Source organism: Electrophorus electricus, chromosome 7 (genome assembly GCF_013358815.1).
Source record: "Electrophorus electricus isolate fEleEle1 chromosome 7, fEleEle1.pri, whole genome shotgun sequence".
Taxonomy (NCBI): Eukaryota; Metazoa; Chordata; class Actinopteri; order Gymnotiformes; family Gymnotidae; genus Electrophorus; species Electrophorus electricus.
In genome coordinates, this window is record NC_049541.1 from 12139234 (window position 1) to 12154579 (window position 15346).

Here is a 15346-nt window from a genome sequence, read left to right on the forward strand (position 1 = left end):
TGTACAAGTTAGTTGCTAGGCTAGCTGACAGCAGAAACAGTTACATTAGTTCTGAATAATTTTTTTTTTCTTTTCTTTCTTTTTTTTTTTTTTTTAAATAAATGACCATAGATAACTAGTTAAGTTACGTCACTAAACATATTTAGTGTTTGGCACAGTTCTGGCTCATGTTCTGGGAAAAAAGTTACAAGTTGTACTCTGGTTTTTCTTTCTCTTTTCATTCATGAAACCTTGATTTTGGTTTAATTTGAATTAAACTGCCCTCTGGTCGAGGATGATAGATCTTCAGGTGGATCAAACCACTTTTGCTGTAGAGGCAGGCAACAACAAGCAGGTAAAAAGAATGTGCGAGGGAAGACAGTCTTGTATTATTTACATCTACAATAGCAAAGGGAATAGAAATTAGAAAACAAAATCAATTTATGTGTGAGGCTTTTGAAAGGCCTGTCAAAGGTTTGGACAGACTTGAATATATGTTTTAAAGGCTTGGATACACCTGCATGTATGTTTTAAATGTATGGCATTGAACTAATTAACCTTAAATTTGTTTTAAGACAAATATAGTGAAAGTTGATATCTTATAAATGAACGTTCAAAACAATTTATAGGCAAAGTAAATGAATTATTTCTCTCAGCATATACTATTCACACTATGTGTACTCATGCTATATGAGTATATAAGGTGTATAGGGTGGCTGAAGGGTGGTCTTGATTTATACATTTACAAAACATATGACAGGTGTACCTAATACAGTGGATGTAGACACACACACACACACACACACACACACACACACACACACACACACACACACACACACACACACACACACACACAGGTTCCATAATGTTGCACAGTGAACTCTCCCAGTGGCCAATGTGTAGTGGAACTTTAAAAGTGCAGGCACTAACACTATGGATATCAACACTGCAACTTGCTACAAGCGTGTATTAATGAATGATGGCATGAACACGCAATATGTTACAAATGCCAAATATAGGTCTATGAAAAAGACTTGTTAAGGTAGCAAATGCAAATTGAAAAGCTCAGTATAGGTAAAGGATTGAAAACAGAAAACAGTTTGTTCCTCCTAGTGGTGCCGCTGGAGACCCGCTTACAAGATGGTGGTAAGCCGAACGTGGACCCGACGTCAGTCTGTGGCGACAAGCCGGTCGGTCATCTTTCGCCGCAACCCAAAGGATCACAGATCAGAACGGCTGACCCTGCACTGGTGGGACAATGCTAGGAAGAACATGCATGTGACATACAGATACACACAGAGGTAAACACATAGCACAGTACTCCGTTTAATTCCAGCTGCTCACAAATTTAAGTCAAAATGTATTTATATAGGGCTTTTTACAACAGTTGTCACAAAGCAGCTTTTCTAATGTCTGAGTCCAAGCCCCCAGTGAGCAAACCAAAGGTGACAGTGGCAAGTAAAGACTCCATAGAGGATGAGGAAGAAACCTTTAGAGGAACCAGGACTCAAAGGGGGCGCCCATCCTCCTCTGGCCGACAACGGACATTACAATAGTAAGAATATAAAAAATAAGGAGCAGAATAAGTAGTGAAATCAGGGGGCAGGTAGGAGTAGCCATGGCAGCTGAGATGGGTTGAGGCTCAGTAACATCATAACATCAGCGGTTGGTGTACCTCAGCAGAAAGAGAGAATAGATTATTGGGCATGTCCAGGTATGAGGTCATGTAAATTGGGGGACTATAATGTGCAAAGATGGACTCTGACAGATCTATCTATGGCAGCACAGCTAAAAGGATAGAGCCAGAAGGAAACACAGGCATGAGGGCACCCTGGAACATCAGCACTCTGCCAGTCTCAATCAACAAACTTGAGTGACAAAAAAGAGGTGAAGTGACAGCATCATAACATCCCAGTTTACCATAACTCTCAATACCCATGGACCCCCAGAGCTATACCTTTACCTAAGATTGGAAATAATTAATTAAATACCTGACTGTACAATATTGAGACTGCGTCTGAGTCTCGAACATTTACAGGCAGGTTATTCCAAAACGTTGGAGCTTTATAAGAAAAGGCTCTGTCCCCTGTGGTAGCTTTTCTTATTCTTGGTACTAGTAAAGATCCTGCACCTTTTGATCTAAGCAGATGTGGTGGATTGCAATGCACTAAGAGTTCTCTAAAGTACTGCGGGGCAAGAACACTCAGTGCTTTGTAGGTCATTAGAAGTATTTTATAAATCAATATGAAATTTTACTGGGACCCAATGTAAAGCGCTAAGATAGGAGTAATATGATCAAATTGTCTAGTTCTAGTAAGAACTCTGGCTGCTGCATTTTGAACTAGGTGGAGATTGTTTAGGCACTTGGTACAGCCAGATTGGTACAGCCAGATAGTAAGGCATTAACGTAGTCCAATCTTGATAAATGCATGGACTAGCTTTTCTGCCTCATGTGAGGAGAGTACATTCCTAATCTGTGGTGGAGAAAGGCAGTCCTAGAAATATTATTTACATGAGCTTCAAAAAAAAAGACTGGGATTCATAATCCCTCCAAGATATTTAACTGTTAGAGAAAAATGGGAGACCACTGAGGTTCAATGAGCAATTAGAGAGCGAGGACCTAGCTGTCTGTGGGCCTAGTAGAAGCACCTCTGTTTTGTTAGGATTAAGTGACAGAAAGTTTCTTAACATCCAGTGTGTCACATCCTTTATGCATTTCTCAATACAACTAAGATGATATACGTCCTCTACAGTAGACACACATTCTGGCTTTCACAAAGTTTACTGCCTCAGTTTTTTTTAGATCCTTTTGTCATATGTTTATATGGTATAGTGAAGTACAATAAGCATTTCATGAGTAACCTTTTCATAAATACATCGATTTTAAGCAAAATACTTAATATTTACATTGTTGACCCTTCCTTTCTAAGCCTGGATATCAGCTTCTGGGCAAAATCTTTACTGATGGTAACCCATTCTTGCCTATCAGTGCTTGTTTCTTTGTCCACCCTCTTTGAGGATTGACCATTGAAAAACCTCAATGGGATTGACATCATGAGTTTCCTGGCCACGGACCCAAAATTTCAATGTTTTGTTCATCGAGCCACTTGGTTATCACTTTTGCCTTATGACTTGGTGCCCTGACATGGTGCCCTGTCATGCTGGAAAAGCATTGTTCACCAAATTGCTCCTGGATTGTTGGGAGATGTTGCGCTTGCAGGATGTTTTTTGTTACCATTCCTTATTCATGGCAGTGTTCTTAGGCAAAAATTTGAACAAACCTTAGGTCTCAGTTTGGTCTCAGGATGCCTCACTGTTGGCATTATACAGGACTCATGGCAGCACTCGCCTTTTCTTCTCTGGACAATCAACATTCATCCAGATGTCCCAAACAGTTTGAAAGGGGCTTCATCAGAGAAAATAACTTTACCCCAGTTCTCTGCAGTCCAATCCCTAAACTTACTGCAGAATGTCAGTCTATGCTTGATATTTTTCTTGGAGAGAAGTGGCTTTTTTGCTGCCCTTCTTGACACCAAGCAATCCTCCAAAAGTCTTTGCCTCACTATGCATGCAGATGGACTCACAGATGCCTTCTGCCATTCCTGAGCAAACTCTGCACTGGTGGTGACCCGATCCCATAGCTGCATCCTCTGTAGGAGAAGGTCCTGGCACTTGCTTGACTTTCTTGGGTGCCCAGAAGCCTCCTTCCCTGCAATTGAACATCTCTCCTGGAAGCTCTTGATGATTCAATAAATGGTTGATTTAGGTGCTATCTTACAAGCAGCAATGTCCTTGTGAAGCTGTGAGCTGTGATGAGCTGTGAAGCTCCTTTTGATGCAATGCAATGATGACTGCACATGTTTCCTTGGAAGTAACCATGGTTAACAGAAGAAAACTTCAAGCACCACCACCCTTTTAAAGCAACAAGTCTGCTCTTATAATCAGCATGACAGTGTGATATCAGATGCCTTGTCCTCGTTAACACTTTCTCCTAAGCTAACGAGAAGATCACTGAAATTATTTTAGCAGGCCATTTTGTGGCAGGGCTGATATGCAGTGGCTGGAATGCAGTAATTTTTGTGATTAAATACATTTTCCTGGCAAGGAATGACTTCACAATTAATTGCAATTAATCTGATCACTCTTCACAATCTAGAGTTAATGCAAACTGCCACCATAAAAACTGAAGCAGCAAACTTTGTGAAAACCAAAATTTGTGCTAGTCTTAAAACTTTTAGCCAGAACTATAGCTTGGCTGAGACATATAACTGAGGATCTAGCAGTGGAAACTAGCACATTGTTTATGTATAATGTCACCTAGAGGTAGCATATATAAAGAAAAAAGCAGAGGCCCTAGAACAGATCCTTGTGGGACACCATAGCTAACCTTGTTGTATGCTGAACGGTCTCCATTTATGTTAACAAGCTGGTAGTGACTGGCTAGATAAGGTTTAAACCAGGAAAGGGCTATTCCCCAACAACATTTTCAAGTCTATCTAATAAAATGTTGTGATCTATAGTGTCAAATACTTCACTCTGATCAAGCAATATAAGCAAAAAACCATAACTGTAGTCAGAAGTCAACAACAGGTCATTAACTACTTTGACCAGTGCTCTCTGTACTATGATGAGGCCTAAACCCTGACTGAAAGACATCATGTATCTATGACTATGAATTACTTCAGTCATAGGGTTTTTGTTGTTAAATATACCTGAATTTGTGCTTGCTTGCATTTAGTTGCTTAACAAACCAAGTCTCCAAACCACACAGAGCTTTAGAGTTTTTCCTCCAAAAACTAGGTTTTCTAGGGCTACTATCAGCATCTTTTACGCATTTGTACTTCATTTGCTTGCTTACATTGCTGGAGACGTCAAACTTTGTAAGCAAAGTGCTCGTTTCTGCTTTTGGAGACATCAGACTTCATGTTAATACACAGACTAACATTAAAAGGTGCCATAGAACAGAAAACTGTATTTTTCTTTGGCATAGTTGACTACATGGAAGTGGTGACATACTGTGACCCTCAATCACTGGTGTGCCCATCGAATGCAAATCCCACATAAGCAAAACAACATGGTAAATAGGAGTCCTTTAAAAATCCTTAACTATATCAAAATATTCCTGACTCATTAATATTTACCCCCACAATTTGCATGCACCAGCTCACATTTTAACCCAGGAAATATCAACATGGACCTGCACTTCAAAAACTTCCAACAGTTCTTCAAATATTGTGAAGAACAAAACAACAACCGACCAACAACAATGAAAATGATAGACTGTGCACAACAATTTCAGGCTGTTAAGGGATGTTGGTATAACATGAGGACAGAGGAGCGAGGCGTGAATGTAGGAGTCAGGAAACTTTTAATATAAACAAACATTAGCAAAGCGATGTGTTCTCCTGAGAAGATGAGATGGCAGCTAAGTGTTAGCCTTGATGTAGGCTAATGCAAAGCATCAGAGAGAGGGTTCCTGTGGGATGAAATAGGGAATGGTGAACTGGGTTACAGATGAGTGCAATGATTAGTACATGGGTGATTGAGACCGGGGAAGTAATTGGGATCTGTGATTGGGTGTGTGTGTGTGTGTGTGTGTGTGTGTGTGGCTAGTTGCCAACGTGCTGACTGGGGCATAACAGCCGGCACTTTTCATACCCTTCCAAAGGAGCTGAAATTGGTTGATGTTCCTATTTCATAGGATCCCAGATAACTTTAATTCAAAGTTGTTAACTTGCTCTGCACATTTCACTTCAGACAGTTCTCAAACCCTTGACAGTATAGAGCATTTAATACTGAAGAGAGAGGCAGTTCCAACTTCATGGGTATCACAACCCCCAACCAGCCTTGTGTGAGATTTTATCCACTTTAAACTGCAAGAACTAATACCCCTCACTAACTAAACTGATATTAGTACAATGATGTTTCTTACATATAAATACACTATTCTGTTTGAGTACAATATTACATGCATAATGTAGGTTATGCATATGGTACTTTCACATTTGATGTTTATTTACAAGTGTAAGCACTTAATCAGATGTCTGGATGCTGGATGTCTACTTTTAACAGACCACTTTACAGCATCTATTTTCTTTCTCTGTTTTGTTGTAGAAATTTTTTTTTTAATTCTCATTTTTAAAGTCATGTTTGTGGCAGGGATGCTCCAAAGGTTCATAGTCACCTCACATCATCACAAAGCACTGCAGGAATGTAATTTGGGTATTCTTACTGTGCTGTGAACCTGTATGGAGTCTCTTGAGTGCTGGCAAGAAGTTGTGGAATGCTATCAGAAGGTGCGGAAGGTGAACCAGTGGCTCAGTACATGCCACCATTTGCTGAAATGTTTATGCTGCATGGGAGCCATACATGTCATTTGAGGAGGTGCTGTGTAGTTAAGTGTCTGCTCGCTGGACTGATGGTTTGACTTCTGATATGTGAATAGTGCTGCCTAACAGCATGCTGGCAGATTTGTCTGAAAGCCTAACTGCATATGAAAGAGATTCCATTGTGAAGCCATACATTGCTGCTGTGTTTTCCAACAAGCATGGAGCCTGCAAACTCAGAGAATGCATGACAGTAGATGCCTGCTATCGTGGTAAAATGGGTCATTGGGAATGTGAATAAAAGAAAAGATCTTTGATACAAAAAAAGGAAAATTAATGATTGGTAGGCACAGTTCAACGAATGAAGCGGATGTCTTCCTTGAGTTAGCAGGGCATCTGTTTTAAAGTAATCTTTTAAACTTTTAAAGTAGATGACTCAGCTGTCTGCCTCTCCCACATAAGTGAACCATTTCCACTAGAACATGCAACCTGATCAAGACAATAAGTTTCAAGTTTCAAGTTTCAAGTTTGGTTTATTCGTCATATGCATAGTCATACACAGTATAACTCGCAGTGAAATGGTTGAGCTTGTTTGTAAAATTATTATGAATGTAACTTTTTGGTTGATATGGGTGCACATGCCTGCAGCTATGGCTAAAGATTTTGGGCTTCCATTAATTAAAAGTTGTCACTAGTTTAATTTGAAAGTGCTAATACACTTATCAAACAGATAACAGCCTGAGTATTTAAGTTTGGTGCTCTCTTTCCTTCTCTCTAGTAGTATCTTCCCATAAAAACATCTCCAGTACTAGCCACTGGTGCTATTTCTCAGATGCATTTGCAATTGGAAATTAAGAAATTAAATAAAGAAATCAAAGCTCTATGTTCTTGATGTCCAGGTGTCAGACCCTGTTACCACTAATCAGTTAATCTGTCCTAGAAATAAGGACGAATGTAGGCTGTTAATTAAAGTGCATAGTGACTTGTGATCTCCAGTTTTGCCTGTGAAAAATGTCTGGAGAATGGCATCTTACAGTGGATTACTGTAGTGCTAATATGCATATTGATCTAATTACACCACTGGTGGCAGAACTTAGCAGCATTGTAATGATGTTCCAAGCACACATACTGCTTTTTAGTTATTAATGTAGCTAATGGCTTTTGGTCGGCTCCCCTCTAATTAGATATGGTTAGCTTCCTTCTTTCCAGATGTGCAGTACCAGTGGACACATGTCCCATGTGTCCCACAACACCCCTACCTTATCGCATCAAGCTCTGTTTCTGCTCCTTGCAGGATAAGAATGTCCTGTCGAAATGTTCACTTTAGTTTAGTACATTGATGACATTATTTTTGCTTTGCCCAGTTTGACAGTGCATTGCACTGCTTACACAACTTAGCTCACATGGTCACAAAGCTAATAATGGCCAAACCTACATTTAATGAACCAAAGCAGCATTTAATTTTCATATCTGCTTTGACCTCTACCCCTGCAATGTTTGTGCAACCGGAGTTGCCTTTCACTTTGTATGTGCCTGATCATGAGGGTTTTATGACTGTCTGTCTATCTTATGAAGAACCACTGAGGTCATTTGTGTCCAGTTCATTATTATCCACATGAGTTCTACTGGTTTTGGTACATGCACATATGTTGTTTGTTAGATACTGGAGCCTTTCTGTCTTCAGGCACCCAACGCAAGGTCTCTGCCTATCAGCCATGACATGGCGGATGGACCGCGAGCTGGTCGACCAGGGTCAGCTGCTCCCTCTTCTGTTTTCTTGTCTCCTTTACCCCTCCCTTTCTCTTTCTCTCTCTTCCTGTCTCTCTTTAAGCACAGGAGTGGCTCATGGCAGGCACGGGAACAGCTCGTGGCTCGTTCAGGCAGAGAACATCTAATCTTTACTAACCTTGTTGCTTTCCTTTCTACGTAGACCTTTAGAACATGCCTCACTTTTCCCCGTCATCCTGTAGATTTAGATAGTAGATATAGGACACATATATACACTGTGCTTTCCTCAGTAAAGTGGAACTCTCTTGATTCACTACCTTGGTGTCAGTGTCTCTTGACTTTCCCAGATTGACCTGGCTACAGAGGACGGAGGGCAGAGGGTAACTTGCAGGAGATCAAACCTGAAGGACTGGTCACTTTGAACCAGTTTCTAACATGCACATGTGTTGTTCATGCTACGTGTTTATTTGGCACTGCTGCTGCTCCCTCCAGTGGTGCTGTTTCAGTTTGTCACAGTGCATTGTACACATGCTATTAATTCCCTGTTGTCATCAATGTAATTAAAGTTACCACCCAGAGATGTGGCCACTGCTATAAATATTCATCATAGAGGGAAAAAAAATCACTACTCACTCATTGGTAATGATGACAACATGCTCTGATACTTGTGATTAGATTTAATCTGGTGATCATGATTGCTTGATGTTATATCAATGTGCTTACTCAGATTTACTATAGAGAACACATGCAAGGAGCATTCGGGTGGGGGGGGGGGGATTGTGGATTTTAAAAAAAGGTAATTGTTTTAAGTTACAGAATTCATGCATGACTGATCATGTGTGCCAGTTTTGCTCTAAAGCTTCCCAGTCCACACGTCGTCAATGCAAATGCTGTCTCGTTCTCTTTATTCAAATCAGCCATTTATGGGAGTACTTGCTTCTGTGTCTCCTGACTAACTAGTCAGCGTCCCAAAAGGGATGAAAATGAACAACTGTATAGTATAAAGTGTGATTTTCAAGTTAGGCTGGGTAAGGGCTGGACAATGAGTGAGTGATCTGTAATCTTTCAGTATCCCAGCCTCCGGAGTCTCTCCCTTGGGCAAGGAAAAAGACTTCCCACAGTGTTCCCCATTTTTCCCACACACACACACACACACACACACACACACACACACACACACACACACACACACACACACACACACACACACACACACACACACACACACACACACTTACTTTTTCCAACATCCCTACCCCCCTTCATTTTTGCTATACAGGTCAGTGCTGTTTGCGTTGGAGGCAGTCTGTGGAGATCTTACATAAGTGCCATTACCCTTATAAGGGCCAGTGATTTATTCAGTGCAGGGAATTTTCCACAGTAGAGCTGTGAGTGTCTGAAGCTTAGATACGGCATGGACAGTCATGATGCCGCTCAGCGAGGGAAAAGAGCACTCCAGTGGGCTCCTGTTTGCTGTGCTGGCCTTCACCAACACCCAGACATAAGATGTCGCTGTGTGCTTCCACTGTTACCGTTCACATGGCTTTATCCTCCAAATGTCTGCTTATAACCATCCTTGGAGGCAGAGACTGCAGTATTTCACTTTTGGGTTCTACACCTTATGGGTCTCTTTGAGAGGGAGGCAGACATTGAGCCAAAGAAGCAGACAAAGTGTGTGCATCTGTGCGTGCGTGCGTGCCAAAGAGGAGAACTCGGGGCCATAGCCAGTTTCAATTCCTTCTACAATGCAGTGACTCTGCAGAATAAGGGGTTGTTGAGGAGTAGTTAAAAGTCACCCCTGACAACACACACTCATGTCTGCAAAAACACACACATATGCAGGCATGCATCAGTATTTCATTTTTCTGTGATTTAAACTCTTTACAACTGGGCTTTAGTAGAAACATGCACACACATGAAGGCAACATATACAAACACAAAGAAAAAAACATTTACGTTGAATTTCACACTTAATTAGTATGGAACTGGCTAAGCTATTTTTGATGATAAATTCCTATTCCAGTAATCTTAATAGTTGGCAATTACAGTAGAAGTTTGACAAGTGGTTCAATGTCAGATCAGAATGTGACTCCAGCTTTTTTTTCTCCATTGACTGTTTCTCTAACAAGAGCTTTTCAGTGCTGCCAGCATAAATTCCTGCCACAGCATAGCAGTGACAAAGGTCACCGCAATTACAGTTCCATTTTTAAGGCTGTAAATAGAATTCCTATTCATGCTTTCTCTCCCAGGAATTGTTAGGTTCTGTAGCCTCTTGCTCAGCCCAAGTGCTGCCCCAGTGCAGCAGTCGCCCCTCTCTGCCCAGGCTGGTCTCTCGACAAGCTCAGAGACCAAGCCCAAATCAAAAGACCCGAGTGCGCTGTAGTCAGAGAAGCTCTAGTTTATTGATAGCAGAGGGAAGGTATTTGTAAGGTTGAGGTGTGTGTAGGGAAAAGAGAGGAGCGGTGCAGGGAGGGGAAGGTGTGTGTGTGTGTGTGTGTGTGTGTATGTGTGTGTGTGTGTGTGTGTGTGAGAAGGTCAGGGGGGTGATACGGAGAGCCGGAGGGAAGTAGTTGGTGTTGGTCAACAACAGAGGAATAGAGGAGCATAGAGTGTTAAAAGATCAGGTTAGTGGATATGGGCAGTTCATGCCAAAAATAAACACAATCTTCTTCATCCTAGACTAACAAAATTATTTTAGTTCAAAATGTTATTCTTACAGTAGTCAGATGTCAATTAATCGATAAAAGACAGAGTCCCTGCTCACACCCATGCCCTGCGAGCAAGGTTCTTACAGCAGATTTTGGCACATACTAACACGTCAACATCAGGCTCCTCAAGGCCACATCACAGTTCGCAATCCCACCCACAGGATGCTATGTCTGGCTACTGTCGCACGTCTCAAACCAAACTCTGTCACTCACAAATGCAGGTTCGCAGGGGTTTTGTGACAGTGTAGCAACAAGTATGCTTGAGAGGATGTCTGCTGTTCTACTCATGTGTAAAAGTTTACGGCCAGATCTGCTAAGAAAGGCTTGTGGGTAAAATGTTAGTCACTAACATTAGTCCACATTAGTCTGGACTAATGTGAAGCAAAGTTTCCCCCAACATAAAAAAGAAATAAAGAAGTGAAACGTTAAAAGATTTTTGTCAGACAGACAGGGGAATACCCATAGAAAAGAAAAAGAAAGTACATAAGTATCTAAAAAGCTTATAAATAAATCTAAAAAGTCTTTTTAAATAAAATATGATATAGGCTGTTCTAATAATTTAATATTAAATGACATTTCAATCAGTAAAGATTCAGGTTCAAAGTCAGTCAGAATGAAACCTTAGTTAACACCCACAAAGAAAGATATAAAACTATTTAAAAATCAATTAACAAATCCAATATCAGTAAATCAATAGTCTTGAATGTTGCTGATTTTACAGAGGAATTTCTCTGTATTAATAGCTACCAATATGGGTCCTGTGCTATATTATATTTAGTCTGTGAAGTTCATTGCTGGTGTAGGAGTCTCGGCATCTCCAGTGGGCTTAGGGTGAGTGATCTGTTTTGGCGTTCATTGGAGTAGATGGAGTGGGCAGAAGGGCATATTCTGGCATCACTGGGACAGTTTTCTGGCAACTATGTCAATTTATGTCTATGTTCATTTCATAGTGACAGACTTCACCATGAGCCTCAGCTCAGCTCTTTAAACATCTCTGTTGCCATGTTTGTGTAGTCTTAGTGCTATTATGAAACTGCTCTATGAGCTCCGCTTTCCTTTGTGGTTCAGGTCAGTTTCCTTGCTACTGCATTTTTAAACATTATCATCACATCACGCAGCTTTTTGGCTCATGCAAAAATTATACTGAGGCAAGCTTCGACCTGCTTAAATGCTGCTGCATTAGAAACAGCTTGTAGTGCGGATCAAATCAAATTCCCTTATAGATTAACATTTTACTGAAAATGTGAATGACAAAAGGCAAATACTGTGGGCTAATCCTTGTGGGATAATTGTCTTGTACAAAAAGGCAACATAGTTTTGATTGTCATTGTAACATTTAGAGGGTTGTAGTTGCAACTACATGATGTGGCCTTTAATTGAATTACTACAGTATAGAGCACAAAACTGTAGCTTTATTTATTTATTTATTTTTAAAATTTTATTATTATTATTTTTTACAGGAACAGGAGAGGGCATATAATGTTGTTGTCATGCCAACAAAAATTGACCTTTTTTGCATTCATATTGTTCCTTTGATAGCCTGTTTCTTCCTTTCACAGCATGCCTATTATAAGGTGCTGAAAAATGCTGAAATATTTATTTCTTCCAAAATATTATTTCTTCTTTTTCCCTGAACAAAACACAATCATGAAAACAAAAACAAACCATATTAGCCCATGTTATTTTTTTTTATTTCAGTAGGTGGCAGCACAGAGCACATAGTTGATGTAAAATATATCTATCCGACAAAAATGCTGACCTGTAAACCGCATGGGAACTAATCTAAAAAAGTCCCTCTGTGTTGCCTCTCACTGCTGATGTCCATTGGCAAATGGTTTCCATAACCATCCTTTACACCAGCATTTCCAATCTGGGCAGTAGTGACTCCCAGAGAGGTCACATTTTTGCTCTGTTCCAGGTCACATCCAAACCATCCATCAAGATCCACGAGCCTTTGTTCCGGTTTGTTGGTGTGTCTGGTGAATGCAGGACTGCAGCCTGCCTGAGCATCCTGGGGACCAGACTAGGAAACGCTGCTTTATGCGAGTGATGGCAGTGCACGCCCTTGGTATAGTGATTCTGCGTGTTCCTTTCTCCTGCCTTTCTAAGCTGCTTCATTTGCCGATCGATACACATGCACTTTCCAGTCACAGCCTTAACTGGGATGGTCCCTGGAGACACTCCATGAAAGACACGCTGTCAGCCAGAAGCCTGTAGTCCTTCAGTAGTGCTTTGTCTCAGTGGTTTACAAACTCCCTCTCTAATGGCACACACAAATGCAGGGAAACTGGTGAGAGCGTAGTGGGTTTGATTAACAAGTGCTCTCCTGCTGTAAACCTGAGGTGCCATACTTCACTGTTCCAACTACCAGCAGAACTACTAGTAAAAAAATGGTTTGAACTCCATTTTTTTCTTTCTTCTTTTTTACAGGATAGTAAAATCTTGTCTTACTCTGAGTCAGCTGTTATGTATTTCTGGAGCTAGGATACTGAAAACGGCTGTTTTGGTATGGCAGACTATAGCAGCCACAACACCCACACTGCAGCTGTGGAAATATGATGACCTGAAACCTATGAAAGAAGGGGAGAGGAACCAGAGAGAGAGAGGGGGGGAAAAGGAGGGAGGGAGGGAGAGAGAGAGAGAGAGAGAGAGAAACCCAATATGATGATTCTAGATGAGTCATTAGTTATGCTACTTCTAAGGACTAGTTAGTACTCTTACTAGTTATTAGTCAGAATAGTCACAGCCCAGAGCTGCTGTCATGTTAAGTGGAGGTTCAGCTGCTGTGTCTGCAGATGTTAAGTGATGAATATTTTTGGCCTGAATCATAATAAAGAAACAGTATCCTTCTGCCTTCTCTGTTCAGGCATTGATTCAGATCAGACCCCCAAAGACTGAATGAGATGATTTACCTTTGCACTGGAGCACTCTGATGTCCCAGCCTCCCATTAGCTGATGCATTGCACAGGATTGATTTCAGCAGACGCTGCTCTCAGAAGGTCACAGCTCAGTCCGTTTATGCTTTCCATTGCCCTTGAGGTAGACCAACCCCCCCAGAGCTTTTTGGTCCATGTCCACCTCAGCCAGAGTCTGATTGGCTGAGGGCTTCTTGACAAGGGGACCATGACTGGTCAAATTCTGGACCATTTTTTCCTGTCCTAGTAGCAAATGAAAGACAGACAGAGAGGGAGAGAGAGGGGGAGAGAAAGAGAGAGACAGATAGAGAATGATTGGTATAGGTAGGGAGAGGGAGAATTAGAGAGTGAGAGAGCAAAGGAGAGTAAATTCAGTGCCTAACAAAAGCACAACGAGAATTTTTCCACAGGTTAGATAATGTGTGAAAGGAGAATGGAACATGTAGATGGATGATAAAGAGAGACTGCTGACAAATACACACACGCACACACACACACACACGTAAGTGGTTGTGAAAGTGCCAAAGCCACTGTATGTTGTTGTATGTATTGTATGTTATTTCCATAATCAAGTATGGTTTTTCAGTGAGACAGAGAGAGAGAGAGAGAGAGAGAGAGAGAGAGAGAGAGAGAGAGAGAGAGAGAGAGATAACAAGCACCTGGTTCTTTTAAATTCCTGATAATGGTTATTCAACTATTGATTAAATATTGATTAAATATGTAGATGTGGTGTCTCCATGATGTGACAGCAGATATACATGTACAGATACACAAGCACATGTGCACACGCGTGCACACACACACAGACACACACACACACACACACACACAAAATACATGCACACAGAGTGTGTCAGACACATAATGCCCTTTGCCTCAGACATATAATGCCTGAGTGAGCTGATAATGACAGAGCATTTTGTGGCTAGGCTACCAGGGGGTTTCCTGGAGAGAGAGAGAGAGAGAGAGAGAGAGAGAGAGAGAGAGAGAGAGAGAAACACACATCTGACACATTAAATTTTGTTTGCCAGTTATTTTTCACGACCAAGGAAAGGAGACAGAAGACATGAAAAAGGAAATAAACCTATTAGAACTAATCTGATGGGTCATGTTGGCTTGTTCTGTGTATGTTCTAGCATACTTTTAACCCACTTATGGGCAAATTGACCATTTCCTCATGTCCACAAATAAACAACCACTGCATATATCAGCACCCACTGCTCACATTAGCACCCACATAGTCACAACTCACTTAGAAAGGCACAATGCACACAAGAGCCTGTAGTGAGAGATGTAGTTTCTGTGTGTATGTGTGTGTGTGTCTGGGTAGTGTGGATATTTGCATCTGGGGGAATATAGTAGATGTTAAATATTTTAATCAGAAAGAATTACCACACTTTTTATTATGTGCCATTTGGCATTGAAAAGTTTAACCCATATTAGGACATACTCACTCACACTCAAGTTAGCTGAACCTTTCAGAATTTCTCCCATTAAAAAAGTTCTTGGATGTTCTTGCTGAACATTATTTGCTCTACACCATGAAGGTGTCCACCACAACCACCACATACCTAACTGCATTAGTTCTGGATTTATCAGTGATTGACAGGCCCTAACTAGATATAATTAATTTATTACTCATCCTGTCTCTAAATTTGTTAAGCCATTCTTAATTCCTATTTCCTAA